This window comes from Anser cygnoides, chromosome 1, assembly GCF_040182565.1.
Source record: "Anser cygnoides isolate HZ-2024a breed goose chromosome 1, Taihu_goose_T2T_genome, whole genome shotgun sequence".
In the NCBI taxonomy this organism is placed as follows: Eukaryota; Metazoa; Chordata; class Aves; order Anseriformes; family Anatidae; genus Anser; species Anser cygnoides.
Genome location: NC_089873.1, coordinates 44,960,552 through 44,982,510, shown reverse-complemented (window position 1 = coordinate 44,982,510; position 21,959 = coordinate 44,960,552). Strand labels below are relative to the sequence as shown.

General features: G+C 48.0%; 1 protein-coding gene across 4 annotated transcripts in view; it reads right to left on the bottom strand.

Moving 5' to 3' along the window:
• Window positions 1-21,959, bottom strand: part of GRIN2B (glutamate ionotropic receptor NMDA type subunit 2B) — a 227,733-nt gene that overhangs the window by 191,859 nt on the left and 13,915 nt on the right. The window contains exons 1-2 of one of the 4 annotated variants that reach the window (XM_048053870.2): window positions 17,796-17,963; window positions 16,495-16,930 (exon numbers count right to left, since the gene is read on the bottom strand). The gene's annotated coding sequence lies outside the window, so the exon portion shown is untranslated. Of the gene's footprint in view, window positions 1-8,407; window positions 8,661-8,685; window positions 8,787-16,494; window positions 16,931-17,795; window positions 17,964-21,959 lie in introns of those variants that run through there. The other 3 variants (XM_066993879.1, XM_066993897.1, XM_048053871.2) reach the window with 3 other exon arrangements.

Here is a 21,959-nt window from a genome sequence, read left to right as displayed (position 1 = left end):
GGAACGAATCTGAAGCATTTATTTTACAAACAGCCCTCCAATCGGGTATCACAAAAGAATAAATTTGTGATGCTCTTTACATCAGGCACGACAGAGCCATTTACCCAGAGAGACTGGAGCCACCAGCTGAGATGCTGCGCAGACGCATGGCTCTTCTTCTCATCCTCACCTCTTCATTTCCCTCAGAGATTCCCTACTGCTCACTTTTAAAAGCTGTTCAGGAAATTAACATTTCCAGGCATGCGATATCCACCTGACATCTGAAAAAATGGACTTTCTATGAGAAAATGTGCAGGATTTCTTAGTTACAACTAGATGAGAAGCACTGTGAGAAGAGCTTCTTCTTCTTGATATTTTCCTGGGCTTGTCAAAACAAGGAGATATATTACTGCACAGACTTTTTTTTTCTTTAAGCTAATTAAGCTATTTCATACCTCAAGAAAGGTTCACACCAAAAGGGAAAAAGAACAGCTAATCTACTCTCACTGGAACTAGTTCCTCATTGCCTTTTTTTTTTTAATATAAAGTGTGCATTTCATCTGTAATCCCTCCACTGCAAAAGGAAGCATTCAAACAGATGCATCAAAGACGAAAACATAATTAAACAGAAACATTAACAAATGTGTCCTAAACAAATAACCTGTACGGAAAAAGCACCACAGCACCGGCTCATTTACAAGCCCAAAAGCCTTTTAAATACTCTGAAATCACTGAAATTAGATGAGCCCTCCATAGCAGAACAGCTGGTTTGGGCACCATCCCCTTGCTGAAATGAGATTGATTTCCCGATGCCCATGTCATCTGCTTGTAAGTGGGTGTCTACTCTCACCCCCAGTATCTATACTCACACAACTCCCCTCCTAGCCTCTGTGCCACCTAACATTTAGACTCTCCCTCACAGGGATCCTCATTTTGTAGCTTCAGCTACAGGCCCACTTACTTCCAGATCTATCCTTAGTGACTAAAGAGAATAATTGGCCCCTGTCCTCTTTTTATAACAGTCCTTTTTGGATTGCCGACAGTCAGGTTTCCACCCACAGCTGCTGTTCCCCTAGACCGAACATGCCACTGAAAGACTCTTAGCCTTTCTTACAGGACTTGGTGTCTGACAGCATCCAACCCCATCCCTTCGGCTTGCTCCCCCTCCAGCCTGTAAAAGCTGGGAGGGCTTTTATTAAAGAAACCGCACCCCAAGACAGATGCATAATCACAGCCAAAAGGACATGCAGACAGTTTCTCCCCATGCCCTGCAAACTGGATGGGGAGGACTCCTGTGGGAACGCTGAATCCTTTCCCTCCTCTTCTCTTGCAGCAAAGCTCCTATGGCTAGTTTTGTTGAGACCACTGTTGCTTCCCAGGAAGCAGTGCTTTACCCTCTGCCACGCTGCACAGCAGGGACCATGCTGTCTATTCTGCACTTCCTTGTGTTCACTCTTCTGCTATTGTTTGGTTACAGCTCCTTCTTCTCCGGTTCTGCTTTGGCACCTGCACCGCTCCCCGCACTGCACAGACCGGGCATCGAAGCAGCAGTGCTCCACGATTCTTCGCTCCCTTTCCCTCTCTGCAGTGTTTACATTCTTAAGCGCACACTTTAAGGCAGTCATCACATCTCCCTTTTAATTGTCATTTGGCCAAGCTAAATGTAATTAGTTACTTTAATCTCCCCTCTTAGATCAATCCCTCCAGCATCTTAATCATTTTTGTTGCTTCACTGAATTTGTTCTAATTTGCTGCCATCTTTGGGGCACTGAGATCTCCAGAAACGAACTCAATAGCCTAGGTACGCTCAGACCAGGCGCATGAAAACATGACTATAAACATGTAGAAAACATTCCCTTGCTCCAACATACAATAGTTCTGTTTATGCAACCCAGAAATCACATCAGCTTCTTTGCTGCCGCATTGTATTGCGAGCCCATGTCTCATTTGCTCACCCGTGTAACCCCAGCGTCATTTCTGGCATTACTGCTTTCCAGGGGTGTACCTCTCATCTTTGCTTTCTTTACGAGTGCAGTCTGATTTTAACTCCTACTATTCAATTTATTATCCACTCTGCTAATCCCCAAATCCTATTCTGAGGTATGACTGCTTAGCCAGCTATATATCTCAGATCTCTTTGATTTCTAATGGAAATACTCTCACAAAGAAAAGGCACGGGGTTTGTCATCAGAATGAAGCCACGGCGCATTCCTAAATTTGCAAGACAATATGGATTTTTCACACACCCCTCCTCAGCATCAGCCCCTCACCAAAAACTGCCAAAGGGTTTTCCAATGCTGCAGCTGGGCTTTGGTAGCATATCAGCATCGTGTTGCCCTAAGAGGGTTTCGCATCAGGTCCCGCTGCTCTCAGAAAAAAACAGTGGCCCTTGGAGAGCTGTGCAAAGCCCTGAAAGAGCAGCAGGGAGCAGTGGGCAGGTACAACTTAAGCATCACGCAAATGTGCCACTAGTATGCAGGCAGAAATGCTGCCTCTCTCAGTATGCACCCTCCAAGCAGCACAGCATCTTCCTATATAACCCGTGCATTAGCTTCCTAAATGGAGGTGTCCAGGCTCCCCTCCTTCATCCCAAAGGATAGGGGGAGAAGGCTCCTTCAAAGCCTTTTTGTGAAATTTCACATTTGTGCAAACCACCCCAGCTGGTGGGGACGGCACCAAACTGTGTTTCTCCAGCCTGAAGGAGGGGGCAAAAGAGGATGGAGGAGCCAGGGAAAGGTGAGGGCAGCATTGATGCATCGCCTCCGCGGCAGTTCAGCTCCGTGCGGGAGATGCTGCTCAGCGCAGTCCTGCTTCCCCTGGCCACAGGGCAGCCGCAGCTCAGCGCGGTTTCTAAATGAAGCAGGCAGGGGGTCCTTGCTGCTGTGCCTCTGGTAGTCCCTGCTCCCCCTCTGCTCTAGGTCCTAGGTGCAGGGAGAGGTGCCTACCCGTACCAAGCAGGCTGCAGCAACAGGCTCCCTCTCCCAACAAAACCGGGGGGGGGGGGGGGGGGGGGGAAGAAAAAAGAAAAAAAAAAACATGCATCAGCAACTCCCTCCTACCCTCTCCCATGCATATATATTGCTGGTGCAAGGAAATTTATGAGCCAGTTCTCTCAGTCCCTCACAGTCCAGGCTTTCCCAGGATCGGAGTGCAATTTACTGCCAGTGAAAGTCCAAGGAGGTGCATAAATCTGCCACCACCTCTCCTCATGACCCATGTCAGCCCACTTCCTCCACACCAGCAGCAAGGAGTTTTTGCTTAATTTCTCCATCCTATCTGCCAACAGAAAGGAGTGAGAGAAGAGACTTAGCACAACTCAAATCACTTGAAAAGCCACAGAGCATGTGAATTGGTTGGATTTATGACAGCATTTAGCACCATCGCAAAGATCTTAGCTACAAGTAACAGGATCAGTTTGAGCAGAAAGAAAATCAAGTGGACTGAACAAAAGTACGAAGCCACAAAGAGTACCCATTCCTTGGATGTTCAGAAAATGCAAGAGGGCACAGATGCACACTCTCACCTCTACAGTTTGCACTGACTTGAAGCCAATGGGTCCTCCTTGGAGGAGGCTAGGTCAGAAGATCTAGGGATGCTTTTAGGCCAAAACAGAGACTAGACTTAACTAGACTTATGCATGCATCTAGAGGAGAGGATCTCCAGCCAACCCACCTGGTTGTATCTACTGGCACAGACCAAGGATGGGCACTTTCTGCCAAATGCTGATCAGCATATACTGGACCAGCTCTGCCAGGATGGAGAAGGTCAGCTTGGCTTCAGCCACCTGGGAGCTGCCTATGGCCAAGAAAAATCTTAAAACAGCTCTCACCATCTTGCTTTAGCAAGAAGAGATGATTCTCAATTACATCTTCACTAAGCCCTCTGGTTTTGCACCAAAAAAACTTCATCCACTCAGCATACTGCAAGTGGTGCTCAAGGTTGCAAAGCTCTTCCCCAGTATGTTTTTCTGCTTACTGGCATGAATGTATAATGTATTATTTCCAGCAATATTAAGAGGCACAGCTTAACCTGCTGCTTCTACTCAAAATTTGCCCTCTCTATATAGAGAGTCCGTACAGTGAAATGACAGCATATCTCTAGATTCTTTTGTCCAAGTTACATTTTTTTTTTAGCAGGTGTAATAGACATGATATTTCAGTAATGCCAAGGTTCAAGATAAGTCTTCTGCATGTGAACTTCTCTAAACCCCAGGCTTCACCTAAACAAGGTGTAAGTTCATCATATTCAGGAGGAGCACTGGACCAAACACTGTTTCTGCTATTTTCTTCAATCTCACTGAATATTCTTACATTCTATAATAAAGGAAATGAGGAGTTTTAAATTGAATTTAGGTCTTTAAACCTTTATTTTTTCTTCTCCCTCTGGATCTCTGATGGTAAAATCAAATTATTTGATTTTCCAGCAAGTTTTGTCCTACAGCATTTAAAACGCTTTTATATTGTTCTTCCAAAGTCATTCAGATTATAAGAAAATACCATTAAGTTGCTTTAAAAGTCTCAGATTCTGTTCAAATGGAAAACACAGTGATGCCAAATACAGCCATTTTAAGCAGTTCTTACCAGAAAGTCATTGATTTTTCTCCTCCAGACATAGTCCATGAGGATTTGGGGGAAGGAACATGACAACTTAATCTGATCCCCAAACTGAATCTCAACCATATTCTATACTTACTGCTGTTTTATACTGCAGGAAAAGCAGTCCAATAGGTTGTCCTGAAAACACATGATTATTTATACAGCAAAAGAAACATTGATGAATCTGTTGGTTATCACTAAAAATCATGCCACCTAATGCTAGAAAAATAAGGAAATTATCAAAAGCAAAAGACAAGACGTAGCAGCCACTGTATGTAGCTAATATCAAGAATCTATATGGCATTCATTGCAGGCATCAAAACAGCAACCTAGAAAATACTTCAATAACTGAGATTCTCCTCAGATGAAGAACACAAAGGAGTTTATAAACAATAATACTTTGAAATGAAGCTGATTCAAAAAATATATATATATTGCAAGTACTTGTGTCTAGTACCACATAACAGGCACCCAAAATTGGTCCAAACCTCAGCAGAGTCAATGCCAAGATTCTACCCAGTTTCAAAGGGGTATTGAGTCCAGCCTCTGGTCTGCAGCTAAATCCTTCTGTAGGTACACATCACAACTTGTTCTGCCACAGTTGCCAAACTACAGTATCACGGAAGACTTATTTCAGAGAACATACACAGATATCAGTATTACCCTATGCACTTAAGAGGATACAGACTGCTGGGGCAAACTTTAGCGCTAATTTTCTGTTTTGTTCAATTTTTATGCTTCATCATGCAAGCAATATATTCTTATGAAACACCTGCCTTGGTGGAAACAGGCACTGCTTCTAAATACATGCAGGCAGAGATGTACAAAGATGCATAATTAAATGTTATTCTTATACCAGCTCCCTCCCGGGAAGCATTGGCTAATGATGAAGTAAGCCTTGGCCATCTCTCCTTAACTTTCCTGCAGCATCCTGAGGGACAGTTCTCTGTGGGATGCCAAGGACCAGCCCTATGATACCTGGTCACATCAAGGGAGCTCTTCTGCTAACTTGCTACTCCATGGCTTGAAGTTAAGGTCAGAGGAGTCCAGAGATCAGTTCACACAGCCCAGCAACAAATCAGTTATATACACATTACCGTTTCTTGCAAATTCAAATCACATTTGGGAACCATTAACATCAGAACCAGACTGAGGGATCTCCAAGCCTTCATATTCAAAAAGAGATGGACTATCAAGTAGCCAATTTTCTTACAGTGGAAAAATACACGGCATAGGACCCAGGCTTAGTAGACTTTCGGTTCCTCCTGGCTCCTGACTGTTCCAAACTGGGTGGTGAAAGAGGGATAGTTTAATAAAGCTCATGCTTCTTCCAGCCCCCAACCTAGTAGTACACCCTTAACGCACACATACACAGAACAAACTATTGTCTTAAAGTCCTTCAGAAAGCTTGCCTGCATAGGCTGTCTTCATAGTCAAGAGATTAGTTTCTCCAAAGAGCAAGCTGGAGCACATCCACTGGGCTCCTGTTCTATGCTGCCCTTCAAAGGACTCCCCCTGCTCTTTCTCCCCTGACTCAGTGGAGAACCTCTGGAAAGAAGTCTCCCACAGTTAGTGTTAGCTTTGCAAACGCTCCCCTTCCTATATAAAAGTCAAACATCTCACCAAGCTTATAAAAGCCAACATATAACGAACAACGAGAGGGGATACACTAAGGGATACGAATTGCAGGAATGAAAATCTCAAGTGATTTTAAAGATCTAGAGACAGCTTTAAAGAGCTGCCTGCACATCACAGAAAATGAGAAAAATTTTCAATAACTCTGGTTTCCTGTCACAGAGTCTCTGTAGTTCTCATCCCTCATCCTTTGTTTAAGAGCAATTGCTTGAGGATCATGTCTTGGTTCCCTGGGAATTCACCTCCTCCCATCACATTTTCTCCCACCTGGGGTCAGCACTGGAGCTGGATGCAAAAAAAAAAATTGTTGTGATTGGGAAATATGAACGCACCCAAAGCGGAACAAGAACAAACCTGCACTGCTAGTTTGAAGGAGTAATTAGCTCCTGTGTCTCCCATATCTCAGAGGACTCCACAACCTCTGGGCTACGGAGACTGCTTCTCCATTTCTTTCATGCTGAAGTCATTTCCCTTCATATAAAGTAATTACTTTATACCAGGCCAAAGAAACAAACTACCTCCACAACCCAGTCTTTAGAGCGCTCTCTCTCCAGCGCAATGAATAGGCATTTATATAAAGTAGAACGGCTCCAACTGGAAAAGCTCCAACTGAGAAAGCATTACTGCAGAGGACCCAGGAGCCCGGGCCCTCAAGTTAGCTAGAATGCGTCCCCACTCCAAAATGCGCAGAACAGGAACGTATCACCCAAAACCTAGTCACTTTTCTGTTTACTAGGCTGCTAAGCATTCTGTGCTTTTCTCCATTTTTTGGTTTGGTGGTGGTTTGGTTTTTTTTTGTTTTTAAATGAAAACATACCAAGTGCTCAAATTAATTTCAGCACAGAAATAGCAAAATCTATGAAATTGATATTTTTCTGTGGGGCAGAAAATCCATTTTCTGCCACATTTGCTCCATTACAAACCTCTCGTGTCAGAAGTCTTAATCACCATCTCTGATGTCACAAGCAGAATTCGGGGGTCTCTCCGAGAAGCAGTGAGCAAGGAACACAATTTCACCTTAATGTCCTAACAAAAAGCGTGAGGTATGTCATTAACCTACAGTCATCTTCCACTGTACGCCTCCTGGTCTTTGAAAGTTATTCTTCCCTCCAGTTAAAAAAATTAAAAAAAAAAAGCGAGCATTGCACAGAAAGAGTTGATCATATCAGACACCACTGCGGGCATGCAGTTCCTGCCTCAGAGAGCGCAGAGGCACAGGCGTTTAGCTCCTGCAAAGTTCCCCGATCCCTGTGGTTCAGAGAGCCTTTTAGACCCTTTACTTCCCATTGAAATGGTTCAAATTAAAAGGGGATGAAGCACAATCCTCACAGCTCACTCTGAATCCCTGGTTTGAATGCTTGCAAAACTTTCAGAAAAGAAGACTTTTCAGAAAACAATAACTCTTCGCAAACTTTCAAACGAGGGATTCAGAGAGATCGTTCTGTAAGAGGCACTATATCTTTCGAGGCAGCCATCCCACAGCTATCCTATTTTTCTAAGCTACTTAGCTTTTATCTCCTCCTGTTTAGAGCACAGGCCCCCCATCACGTAATGAAATGATCTTAATGTCTTTTCTCAGATTCCGTTTATGCTTTTGTGGCATTTACCACTTTGATACTTCCTAACAGAAATTTAAAAGCTTCCTTTCAAAATACTTGAATATGTGGCACCTCAGACCACATCCAAACTGCTTTTATGCTTTGACTTTCAAGGTTTCAGTACGCCATCTTTGCGATTGTAATTAAATATAATATTCACTTCTTCAGTAATAAAATTAGAAGAAATTTTTAAGCTGTACCAAAGACATGAAGAGCTGGAGAGGAAAGACTAAGAGAACGAATTACGTCATTCTGTCACTTTCATTAGACTCTCCTTTGGGGATTGTCAGCCTCTGATGTTTCAGCTTGACTCTGCTGAAACACGCCTGACACAAGGGAATCTCCCCTGAGATGCTTAGGCCAGTGAATACAGCAGCCAGCGATACCAGAGAAACATAGAGGAGGAGAGAGAGGGGCACAGGGACGTGCAGATCTCTCCTGCGTGTTTTCCACGCAACCTCATGCCTACGTACAAGTAGTTGTGAGTTAGCGCATTTGTGCGCATTTCCTCCACCACAACAGACTTGAAATGCATTAATCAGCAAAGTCCAGTGACAAACATCCCCTAGTTGTTTGCAGTTAACTAACATTCTGCATTACCTGGCACTACTAGATCCGCAGCAGTGACCCTTCTCCTGGAATGGCTGTCAGCATACGTATGCTTTTCCACACATCACTGGAGCCACTCTTCTCACCACCCAAACTTCAAAAGCCCCCCTACACTGAAGATCTAGAATTGCCCCCAGAATCAGAGGGCATTTCCAGGGCCTTATTCCCAGCAGGGGATGCTAGTGAAGCAGAGAGCCCACACAACAGAAGGAACCACGGTCCCTTATTACATGAATCTACAACAGTAGATTTTGAGATTTTCTTCTCACCCGTTCACATCCCTCTGTGTCCTGCTCATAGCCAATAGCTGGAAGCAATACGCAGCCACAGCTGTCTCCAGATATCATTAGGCTATTATGCCTATCACCTGAAAACAATTTTCTGTTCATTAGGCAATCAGCTGTGATGTAGGACACGGCATTTGTGCTAGTAAATTATCAGCAGGTTCATGACACAAAACCTTATCTGTCTCAGCTGGCTCCTAGTAACCATCTCACCTTCTGGTCTGCTTTGAAATACTGAACTCATAAGTCATGCATTTGTTTCCTTTTGCAAAATCCTCCAAATTCTTCAGAGGTCATACATGCAAGAAACAATAAGTCCACAAAAACGAGTTGTGCGTACTAGCTCTTCAACAGTGCATGGCAACCCTCGCAAAGAGATTAGGAGAAGAGGTGAAATAAAAATGTTTAATCCAAGTGTAATAACAAAGACAGTTTAGCATGTCATTTCCTCCATTTGAGTTTGAGTTTGTCCTGAACACCTGCACAGAAAACTCCTGATTCTCACGAAAAACATCAGAGGTCAGGGTTACATACTTGATGCTTTGCTAAAAAATTGTTTTATCATATGGGGACTTGTATCATAGTCCCCCTTTCTGCTGATGCACAGGAGGATATGAACTGGCATAGGCTTAAGGTCACACCATATGTCCCTCCAGTGCTAGCCGAATTCACAGTCTCAAAATGGCACCTTCATCTCTCTCAGCTACCTGCAGGGGAACCTCTAATGATTCGAAGTGAGGAGACCCTTCCCTGAACCCATTAATAAGACCTCCCATCCGAAACCCAATTCTACACAGGAAGATCCTCCAACTCAGAGCACAGAGATGCAACTGCAAAGGATGGCTTGAGCGAAGCAATGATTCTCAGAAACCACTATGCTTACAGCTCCCCAGAATCTCAAATTATCTTCTGGAAGCAGCAAAGATGAGTGAAGATAAGGCACCTTTAAACTGTAGCTCATTTTGCAAGACAGAAGAATGACATCATAGAATGGCAAGGCATTTATTTTCACTTTGTTCAGTACGCAATGATGTACGTCACCTCCCCTTGCGGTATCACGTTTGGGCACATGAGCATGTTTTACACCCTTAGATGCTGTAAGGGTGTAAAACCTTGAAAGCAATGGCTACAGAGGGGTGAAGTTTCCTAAGTTAAGGGACATGGTCTCAATCTAGAAGAGCTCAATTTATTCCAGGATTCAAGAATTGTACCTGCAAATTCTAAACATCACGCAGGACAGGTTTGGAAACCCCCCCTTGCAAAGACCGCTACATTGAAGCTCTAGCAGTTCCCTAGGTCTTGACATGCTGTCACAACATACCAGAGCTTTTGAAAACTGGACAGCTTTGAGGAGCTTCTGATACCCTTTGTGAATGGAAACCAAGCTGTGGCACCAGTCATCACTCATATTCACTCCTACACGTACCAAATGAGATTTAAAGCACAGGGCCAGTGTCAGATCCACTCATTTGGGGAGGGTTTCCACAAATGGGGCAGACAGTCCCTCGCTCCTGCACATAGAACAAATTATCTCATTAACTCTCGTCCAAAGTTATTTGGCTAGGCATGCAAATATCATGATCTATGGTTCACTGGAGACAGACTTTATTAGATACAAACCTGATAGTTCAGCACCTACATCTAGCTTTAAATAGCTTCAGTCACAGCCATTCTGCCACGTTTATCAACATCTTCTGCTATCACCTAAACCATTCGTTCAGTAATCATTTAATTTGATGTTTAATCTGTATTCTCCTTCCTTCATCTTAAACTCATTTATTTCCTGATCTATCCTCGGTGACTAATGAAAATAATTGGCCCTTGTCCTCTTTCTGTAATGGTCTTTTATATATTTGCAGACAGTTAGGCATACACCCACAGTTGTCTTTTCTCCAGACTGAACTTGCCTGGCTCTCCCAACCTTTCTTTACAGGTCTTGTTTTCTCTGATCTGTGATCATTGTCTTTGTTCATTCCCCCACGCTCTCCCCAGTCCTTTCCTCTCGTGGAACTGCAGCCCCCAAACAGAGTGCACTTATCCAAGTAAGGCTTAACCACATCTCTAAGTAGATTCTAGACATACGGCTTCACCATTTTGTACAAACGAAGATTGCATACAAAGCTCACACACAGACTGTAGAGCAGGTTCAGTGAAGGATGGTAGTACCTAGAGCGATTCGTTTCTTGATGGGTAGTTCAAATCCAGGCTAGGAGTGTGGTAAGAGAGAATTGTTCCCATCTCACAACGAGATAGCTACAAGCAGACGAACTAGTACAGGCTGACTGCTACCTTCAGAAGTAATTTAGGAGTTTGGCACATGGAGAGTCAGCTGTGTATGAGCTCCTGTGTGCTCAACATGCCAGGGGTGAGCAGAACAACAGAACATTATCTCATGGATTATTCAGGTCAGACAAGCTGGTGGCCCCATGCCTGTTTTGGTGGTAAGCAATCAGCAGAGACAAGCCACCAGACCATGAAAATCAAATTCCCATTTTTCCCCATAAAGTGTTTCTTCCCTATAAATATTTCAGAACAGCCATGCACACCTACATCAATGACATTCTAAGTGTTGGGGGAATGGGGAAGCATCTTCAGTGTTCAGAGCTGGCAACCTAGCACTTCACCTGAGCCACTTTCAGTGATTCTTTGCAGTTTTGAACTTTTCTTGTGAGTGGGGCTGGAGGTACAGTGAGCGAATGCTACAGAGGTCTCAGCTTAGAGAGGCTCAGCTTAAGGTCTTCACCTTAAGCCGGTAACAATGCTCTCATTCGTAATTTCTCTTTTTCCCAGAAGCTTAATCAATCCATGTGTATTTTTGGCTCTGAAACATTGTCTTTGATTGCATTAGAAAGGAAAGAGACCCACCCAGCACACCTCACAGTCTGCAAGTACCCTCTGCGTTAGGAAGCATCAGCTAGCAGTGCGTTTCAGATTGCATACCCTTTCCCTCTCCCCTATTTTAGTGGCCCCAAGTACAGAGAAAGCAGTATTTTTATTCCCTGCACATGAAGTGCATTCAGTGTACGTGTAAGAATTAATGAAACATCAGTCAGCCTCTCCTCCTGCCCACAGCCGGTGTTCTCTCCTGCTTCTAAGAAAACCAAACACTAAACAAGACGCAGCCTTGTCTCGAGAGGTCCAAATTAGCCGTGGTTTGAATTGACGAAGATCACAGTGCTGTTTGCACACTGCCAAGTGCCACGTATTTGTTTCTGAGCACACGGATGATTTTTTTCTCTGCAGGTGACCTCAGGACCATGGAGGTACACAGCCTGGTTTGCACCGACTGTGCACTTGGTCGACTTTTACGGTCACCAGTTCAGAAGCCCATGCACGACTCTAGCTGGGAGCTGGTGGTTTGTGGCTTAAGCCATGAGCTCTTGAACTATAAGGCGTGGGTTGGTTTGGATTATTTTTTTCCAACACAAAAAGGGTAGTTTTGATATTAACCTGTTTGGGTCAGTCTCCTGACTCCCAGACAGCACCATGCCACTAATTTTGCCAGAACGAGTGCCAGTCCATACCTGCCAGAAACCTACTCTCCTGTCTTCGGATGAACAGAGAAGCAAGGCAGACAAAACAGAGGGGCACTGTGGCCCTCTTCATGGCTGGAGAAATGGTCTTTTTAGTTCCCATTACAATGCACTTAGCTGAAGCAGGAACACAAGGCTCAGAGGAAGAGAGGAGGCAATGGTAGCAGGAGAGCCAGGCTTGGCTTTTAATCTCTTATTTTCTTCTGGTTCCCTTTCCACATATTTCAGCGCTGTGATCTTCACGCTGCCATTTCATTTTATGCAGGGAGGCACCCAGGGCAGTAGCTAGACTGTAGCAAAGCAACTAAATGAGTAAGTCGCATTCATGGTGGCTGAAAGAATTCTTGTGGACAGGTGGGTGAACGATGGAGCAGGGCAAGAGCAGATAACATCAGCCATGTTTCTCCCAATCACTCCCTGCTTTTCTGTTAAGTACAAATGTATCTCAGAGAAGGCTGATCACAGAAGAGTCAGGCAGGCCAGGAGCCCAGATGTCAGGCTGAGTGGATACTACCAGCATCCCACTGTAGATTAGGCAGTCAGGGTACGTGGAACCATCTCTCTCAAAATAACCACCTAGTGCATCTCACCAATTAACTGATCCATCTCTTCGTGATAAATTGAGGCTTACACAAAGAAGGGAAAAAAAAAAAACCTTCACATATTCTCCAGATGCAAGACAACTCTCTCCCTGCTGCCCGCTCTGCCCACTGAGCCATGCTGAGAAGCGGAGTGCAGGCAGAGTGGAGCTGTGGCATCCCTAAAGGCCAAGCAGATTAAAGCTCTAGAGACCAGCCCTCGGACTGGACCATCTCACAGGCAGCTTTTGCGCATCTTAAGGAGTAAAAGACGGGAGCGGGGAATGGAGCCCATTGCAGAGGCAAGCAGCGCTGTCTGTACAGCTCTCCCATCCTCTGCCAGCTTGGGGGAATGAGAAAACAGCGCTGGGAATCAAACCCAGACCTCCCACATGCTACTGCAGAGACACCGAGCGCTAAAGCACCGAATCCCGGTGCCAGCCCAGGCAAGGAGAGTCCGGTGTGGGAACCGAACCCAAGCACATCTCCGTGCGCTAGCGCAGAATGGCTCCGGTGCTGGAGCCGGTGTCCACCTGCCCTCTTCCAAACCAAGCACAAGAAACAGCCCCAGCTGAGCTCCAGCAGAAGGCGAAAAACAGAAGCGAATGTCGCCATCTCTTCCCTCTATAGGCAAGGGTTTGGAGGTAGAATGCCGGTTTGTAGGTTGATGGGGGTTTTATAGGGGGGCCGTTGATAATCCAAAATGAAGATGAAACAAATCAAAGCCTCAATGATTAGATGAGGATGAGGGGTTAGGATTTTCACCCCTGCTCTGCATTTCCATCTCCTTCATGCTCTTATGTGCACAGATATAAAAACCCAGCCATCGATGCAGGCATCCCGAGAACCCTGCCCAGGCCAGGATGGCTGGGGTTTGCTCACTGACAAAGGGACCACAAGAGGCACCAGGACCGGAGCAGGCAGTGCTGGGCGGGTGCAGCAGGTGTGCGTCACCGGGCCAGGGTCCCCAGGAAGAGGAGCAGTGGCTGTGACCGTCCTTCTTTCCTTTTCCCTGCTGAGACCTACCTCTGCCTGCCAAGGCAGAGCCAAGGGAAAGCTGAAGTGGGTCTCACTTCGCAGGTCGTTGTCCAATTTCACCCTATCCCAACCCTCTGAGACCCCCACCCAGTGCTGGGAGACAGGCTGGTGTGGCATGGGACTAGAGAGAAGCAGGAGATGTGGAGGCAGCACGAGCTGCTGCTGCTTTGGGGGCGGCGTAGGCAAGCGCTTGGAAGTCGCCCATACCCACAGCTCCCCTCTTACGGAGCACCTTGCACCCACGCATGGCTGCTGTGCTCTCCGGAGCTGCAGCTGGGGCACGCCGGGTCACCGGACACCCCAGGGTGGTGAGCCCCTGTTCTGCTTCCCTCGGGGTTGGGCGATGGGGCAGCATGGGGTCCCCTGAGCCGGGGGTGCTGCGTACCCAGCCCTCCCTGCCTGCCCACGGAGGGGGGACCAGCCGCCACCCCTGCACTGCTTGCTCCCACCTGGGGGTGGCTGTGCCTGACGGTGGGGGGCAGTATTGGAGGGCTCCTCCTTTTGCCCACGCTGGAGCTTGCAGGGAAAGTGAGGAAAAATCCCAGGCGAAGGTGGCAGCACGAAAGACTGGGAGGTAAAAGGGGGTGGGGATGCAGCCCGTGCTGCCTGCCCTCATGAGCATCAGAGCTGTAAGACCCCTCCCCAGCCACCTCTGCCCAAACCTGGCCCAGGTCACCTCTGGGAAGTGCCACAGGGGGATGCAGGACTCACCCAGCTGGGTACCTGCAGGCAGGGCTGGCTTCACGCAACCCAGCCCAGCATCCTTCCCCTGCCCTCCAACCTCCCTGCAAAACCTGGGATGGGGGCTGAGTCGGGCTCCCCCAGCACCTCCCCTCCTCTCCTTTCGCCCTGGTCATTTGAGGCGTGGGGATGCACCCCCCACACACACACCAAGGATTGTGCTTTTGGAGGCTCTCATGGGGAAATGAGACCTGAGGGAGGGGGCAGCACCCCCCACCCTGGACGGTGCTGGGGTCTCCGGGGAGATCTGGCAGCAGCCACGAGCTGCGGGGCCTGAGAAATTCCTCCCAAAAATGGGAAAAAGGCTCCCGCACGCCCTCCTCGCTCCGCACAGGTAAACTTTCTACTCCCACTTGCGGAGGGAGAGGGAGGGAGGGAGCTCTCTGGCAGGGAGGATCCAGGCGCGGATAAACCCTGGGAAGCCTTAGATATTTATAGAAGCACAGTCAGAATATGGCAGGGTAGGTGGCTCTCAGCCCCTCGACAGGGAACGGCTCCTGGTTTTTAACAATAGCCCAGTGAAACCCCTCAGAAAAGGGAAAATGAGACACTGGCAGGACCAAGGCGAGCGAGGGGGCGGGCAACGGCGCGCCCCCACCGCAGGATGCTCCGGGTGCCTTGGGGGCCCCACTGCTGCCCCAGCCCCCAGCTCGCCTGGCAGGGCTGCAGGGGGCTGCGGGATGCAGTCCCTCTCCCTCCTCCTCCTGCTGCTGCTGCTGCTGCTGCTGGGGGCCTCTCTCGCCCACTGAAGGCCTCCAGTCTGGTGTAGGGGGAGGCAGGGGGAGGTGGGTTGCGGGGAGCCCACACTGGAGCTGATGGTGGGGATAAAGGAAGGGGGGGAAGACAGCTCGCCCCCGTCCCCCCACTGCTCTTCCAGTGTGGGGGCGTGCAGTGGGGGCACTTAAAACAGCCCCGACACGTTCAACACCTTGCGCCCAGCGCTCGTGGCGAGGCGCGGCAGCCACACGCTCCCGCACCCCACGGCGCTCCGCTCCCTTTGTCTTGCCACCATCTTACGGAAAGACTCACATGGCACGCTACGGTCGGGATGCACCGGTGTCTCTCGCGTACCGACAGCACGATAGCCATTTTGCATCCCTCCAGAGCAGGCTGGGGAAGGGGCTCCCAGCGTGGGGATGCAGGGTGTGCAGCAGAGAGGGGCCACGATGCCCCACTGCCACCCCCGCAGCCAGGGATAAATTAAAACCCGTGAAGTTGCCTGAATACGGCACCTCGTAGGCTGAGGTTAAGTCTCTTGACGTGCTTGGACTTAAAATAGCCCTTCACCTCCACGCAAGCAGGCGCGCTCGTCCCGGCGCTGGGCTGGCTCCTGCCGCGGTGCCAGGGGCGGCCCCGGCCCCCCGGGTCCCCGGCCCCCACATTAGGCCGCTCGTGATCGAGAGGTCGGCGTGGGTTTGAAATAATGCACCACCTTCCACGCGACAACCCGGTTTCCATGAACTGGTATTCCTAATGAGCTCTATTTTCTCATCAAAGCATGACAAGGAGCCGCTGAACCACTGAAGAGAAAGAGAAAATTTGCAGATGGATGGACAGGAATTATCGGCATTTTCACCCTTTTCCAAATCCGTGTTCCTTCTCCCGTGTCTTCCTCACCCCACCTGCACACCCCCCCCAAAAAAAAATCACAAGGGACTTTCTCCCGATTCACCGGCACGATATGCAACTCAAAGCATCCCTCTCGCCTTCTCTTCCCGTCCTATTTGATGAGCCTAGAGGGAATCAACATGTCTGGTGAATGTTTCTTCCTTTTCTTTTGCTGTATCTGCTGCTAAGAGCAGCAAACCTAAACCTTTTGTTCTACCGTGAGTGGTCCTCCCCGGGCAAACCTGTGTACAGAAAACGAGCTGCCACTAGAAACACAGAAACAGGAATTTCCCTACCTTGGTTTGTAGAAGCAGAACCTCTAGACGGACAGATCAAGGGAGAGAGCATGTTGGGAATGTCCAGTCTCCTCTTCTTGCTTGCATATCCACATAAGAAGAATAAGGGTCGGGGGACAAATGTGGGGGAATGAGTTTAAAAAAAAATCCTATTTGGCTGTAAAAAAAATAGAGAATTCTTTGTGGCAATCGTCTCGAAGCGGTGCAAATTCAAAAGCAGGAGAGAATCACTTCAGAGGGTATTCAGCGCGAGTGGTGAGGATCGTCAAATGCAGGTTCCAGAGTAAGCATTCCTTTCACCTTTTTAATGATTATTCTTGTAATTATTCTTTTTTTTTTTTTTCCTGGAGCCCTAGTGGAGGAGGTTGTGTTTAAAGCAACTGGAGGTCGGTGCTGTTCTTCTGTGAAGCATGATTATCCTCAAAGCGTCCCCTTCCTGAAGGGAAAAATAAGCATCAATTTTGTATTAGAGGGGTCTGAAGGGGATAAAAACCGCTCCCCAACAAAGACATTAATACATTGAGAAGAAAGGGAAGCAAAACGCATTTCCCAACAGTGCACACAAGCGGAATCAAGGAAGGAAAAAAAAAAAAAAAAAAAAAGAGCTGGCACGGGTCTATAAATAATTCAGATACGGGCTGACTACACCATTCCTGGGCTAGGCATGCATACGAGACGGGGAAGCGGGCGCGATGTGAATCGCGGCGAGCTAAACGAGCTCCCCCCGCCCCCCCGCCCCCCCCCCGGCGCCTTGCCCACCGCCCCCTCCCCACGCACGCCCAGCATTTCGCCCACCCCCGGGCCCAGCCCCCGGAGGGCTGGCGAGGGCCGTGCCCACCCCTCTGCAGTGCTGCCGGCACCGCTGCCCGCCGCGCTCCGGCTTCAATGGGCAGCGTGGGGCGCGCTCCGCGCAGCCGGGCGGGCACACGCACGGACACGAGGGGGGTGGGTGAAGGGGGGGGGGGGGGGGGGGAAGAGGAGAGAGGGGGGGGCTTCACCTGCAACGTGGCCGCTTTGCACTACGCGGCCCCGCACACGCATCGCCCCCCGCAACGCATCCATTGGCTCCCTGCGGTTTGGGTTGGGTTTGGGTTTTTTTTTTTTTGTTTTAGGGGTGGGTTGGTGGCTGGGGGTCACCCCCCACGCCCCACCGGTGACAGGGCTTCTAGCTATGCAGGCATTTATTTAATGAACTCGCAGGTATTTTTTTTTTTTTTCCTCCCCCTTTCCCCTCCCATCTCGCCCGGAGAACAATTCACACTTGGAGCTGTCACAAAACCCAGACCCACATACATACATACCCGCAAATCCTGCTTCAAGCACCCGGGCTGCTCTGAGCAGCTACTGCCCCCCTCTCTCTCTCCCTGCAAGGCTGCTCCACCTCAGACATGCTCAACTTCTTCACTCTCTTCTCTGCTACTGCCAGGGTAGGAGATACGGGGCGGGGAGGGGGAAGTGTTCAGAGCATCACCCTAAAAATATATGGAATTTAAAAAAAAAAAAAAATCCTCTGCAATATAAAAGCACCCGGAGGTGGAGAAAGCACAGGAAGGCGAACTAATAAAGCGGCTTAATGATTAATAATAATAAAATATCCGCGCGGATAACGGTGGGGAGGGGGAAAAATCACGGCGGGGGGGCGGGGGGGGGAGGGACTCGGCGAGCGAGCAAAGGGAAAACGGTGGAAGAGGAGGAGGAGGAGGGAGAGGGAATGGGAGATGAACCCCTCCGCGCCGCGGGTCTCAAGCTCCTGGCGGGGGCGACGGGGGTGCCGGTGCCCGGGCTCCGGGCCGGGGCCGAGCCCGCAGCCGCCGCCGCCGGGGGGCAGCGCCCGGGGCTCCGCGGGTCCGGCCCCAGGGGAGGCGGCGTGGAGAGCTGGGGGCGCCCGTGGTTGGAAGCGAGCGATTAAAGGGATGCTTGGGAAAAAAAAAAAATATTAACAATAACCGTAAAATAGTAATAATAAGAAGAAAGGAACAGGCGCCCAGTCAGCAGGCAGGCAGCAGGATTGGATGTGAACGGAAAGAAAGGAGTGAGAGCGGAGATAACGCTAATATCCAAATTGGATGCTCCGCAATTAAGCCCGGTGCTTTAATTGCTATTCTCAGAGCCCCCTGGAAGCTAAGGAACGTGAAATCAGCCTGAACAGAAAGCAAAGTGCGTTTGCGCACGCCTCCCTGCCTGCGCTGCCCTGCCCACCCGCGGGTGTCTGCGCCCGTGCTCCCCAGGGTGCTGCAGCCTCGCCCCTGCAGTGCCATCCGCAGCAGGGCTCTGTGGCCACAGCTCTGTCCTTGTCCTTTCCACACCTGGGGTTAGCTCTGAGTGCCCGACGGGGCAGAGCGCACCCACTTGCTCCACACAGCCCCGCAACGCGGCCCTGGAGGAAGTCTGTCCCAACTGGGGCAAGCCAGTGGAGATACCGAGGCAGAGCCCCTCCAAGAGGACGTGCCAAGCACATCCTTCAGGACACAGAGTCATCCTAGGGTCACAAAGGCTCACCCTGCCCCAGGTTGGGTCTTGGTAGGAGGTCTAGATGGGCTCAGACAGATCTTGGTAAACCCCTAGAGACAAGAGCAGTGGGGAAAGCCCTCCCCATCCTGCCCCACCAGCTATGCTCATCCTGCAGTAAAGCAGACCCCAAGTCCAACACCATGTGCTCTGCCTCAGTGCCCATCTGGGTGGCATTGTCTAGCCTTTGCATCCCCCTCACCAAAAGCACCCTTCCAGGAAAACGAAGTGACCTCTACCCATCTAAGCAAGCTCTGTGTCCAGGAGCAGTGACGAAGGTACCCCTCAAAAGATGGGCAAGGAGGGCTGGATCCCACTTGCTGAAGAGCTGTGCTCCAACAAGCAGTCAATCACTCTCTAACTCAATTCTGGCCCTTTGTTGCAGGTATGTATCAGCATGGCAATAGATGGATAAGACAAAGGTCCACACTAGCACAGTCAAGGTTCCTGAGGGAGAAAGGCCACTTGAAAGCACCACATCGTCTCTCAACCCCAGGGTCCTGCCACTTTGTACCTCGTGGGTCAAACAGGGTTTGCTGGTCTGCAGAAAAGGTTATGGATGGCAATGTGGCCATGGCATCACGTGCACATACTGATATGCGACATGGAGCTTGCTGTGTCCATGTACACTGGGTGTACAATGGTGTTTTTCCATGTAACTACAGTGACCACAAGCAATGCCAACATGTGCTTAATCTCCTTGCCAAAAGCATATACCAAGATTTTAATTTTGACAGCCAGGATCTTCCTGAGGGTGCTGGTGAGGTCTGTTCTGTTAGAAAGATTTTCCTAACATTTTTAGGCATGCTTAAAAAAAGTGACTATGATCTTTTTCATTCTAATTTCAGTAAAAATGGAAGACATATTAGCCAAAGCCTGAAGTAATCTGAAATTATCTCAGAACAGTTGGAGGAAAGAAATGTAGAGTGATAACTTGCATACAGAAGTTGCTAATAGCTGAAGAGATTAGTCATTTGACTTTCCTGTTCCTTTCACTGATATTAGTGATACAAGAATAGCAGACAGGATTTGGCCGAAGGATGTTTTTCCTTTCTCTATGGCAAGAAGGGATACGCTGGAACTGTGCAGGTCCTCCTGCATTCTTCTAGTTGAAACAAGAGCAGGAGCTTGACAGAAATGAGAGAGAACGGTTTTCAGCTAGCACATTACATAGAAACACAAAATGGAGGGTTAAGAAGTATCTTAGGAACTATTTCTGAAAAGGGGCCCATCAATCAAAAGAGAACAGCTGCAATTATTTTCAGCAAGTCAGCAATATTTAAGATTATCATTCTCTGTGACCTTAAGATGAAGGAATTAATCAAATGTGAGTTTTCTTTCTGCAACACCACAGCTCCACGGTTGCATGCTACATGGCAGCCTGCATTATTGCTTGCTTTTAACAATAAGACTAATTGCCTTTCCACTTAGTGGATGTATATAGAAACATTATATAAACATATTATGCATATACATAAAAATCATAAGGTCCAAGTTCCCTATAGGGCTCAGGGGTCTGAGTGTCTGATTTGAAAGGTGGTCAATTGCCCCTGCCAAAGCAATCAGGTTCACCTGCAAGTTTGAAACTGGGCACACAACACTTCTGATTGCTTCAGCATATCTTCTCCTAGCGATTCTGCACAGCATCTAAACCCCAAATTACTTTCACATTAAGATGTAATATTTATTATAAATAATGGGTGTGGAGATAGGAGGCACATAAAACTTGCTACAAAATCTCCAGCAACATAGTACTATGACAGGGTTTACTCTCACTAGCTGTGACTGACTTATTTTTTCTTCAATCAACTAAGATGAATGAGCAGCATAAAATGAAACAAATAGCATCTCCGACGGGAAATTGGTTTTTCAAACATCTCTTCAATTCAAAAACACTTAAATGTTATTTGTAAGAGAAATTGAGGGATTTATTTTAAATGTGTCCATGTTTACAATAAATTAAGGGCCATATTATTCTTGTCCTGCCTAAGATAAATGAATGTGGATGAAAGTTCTTATATCAAAAGCAACCAGGGCTGGATGTGGCAGAGGTGGTGTTGGGGTGGATGCACAGCAGCAGAGCCATTGGGCCTCTACAGGACAGCATCTGCCACCACTGACAGGAAAGTACCTGTGCTGTGTTTAATCCTCTGTAAATACCCCTGACTTCATAAAATCAGTGCACTACAAGTGGCCTCTATCTGCCCACTATGTTCAGAAAAGGGAAAAGATGGGCAATTCATGGGTCATCTGCACAAGCACTGACCCAGTTGCATCAGTATAAGAAAAAGGCATGTCCATGCAGAGCAAGGCCTTATGATCAGTGAAATGGATGGATTGCTCTGGAGAATTCACACCATAAAAAAAAAAGGGGGGGGGGGAGTAGGTTGTAATAACATTCCTTTGGGTGTTTGCATATAGCAGAGCACAGTAACCAGATCTCCAGCTGCTTTTATATGGTGCTCTGTGCCCTGCTCCATCCAGTCAATCTGATTATAAAATGGCAAAATAAATCCATGCTCGTATCCCAGACCTTCCCACTCTCAGAGCTGAAGAGACACTGTGGCAATCCTAGTGTTCAAGTTCTAAGCCTATAACATCTTTGGAAGATCACCATAACAATGACCACACAGGCCCACAAACAAGGAAGCCCTGTCATACTGCATGAACAAGATTTATCAGAGAATTAAAGGGAAAGCAAATAAAGCAACTAGAAAAACAAACCTGACAGTGCCATGATCACCTGGATGAAGGACTGGGCTGGGTTTTGTCATGAAACCTTTCATCTTCGCTATTGCACATGGCTCAGAACCAAGAGACGCTAGAGAAGGATTGAACCAGGAGCCAGTGGTGGGGGTTCTGGTTGCTCTCCTTCAAAGACACCTGGACACAAGGCCGCTTGTCTCATTTGCTACCTCAGAGGACACTCAGCCTGCTAGCAGCCTTGCAGAAAAGAA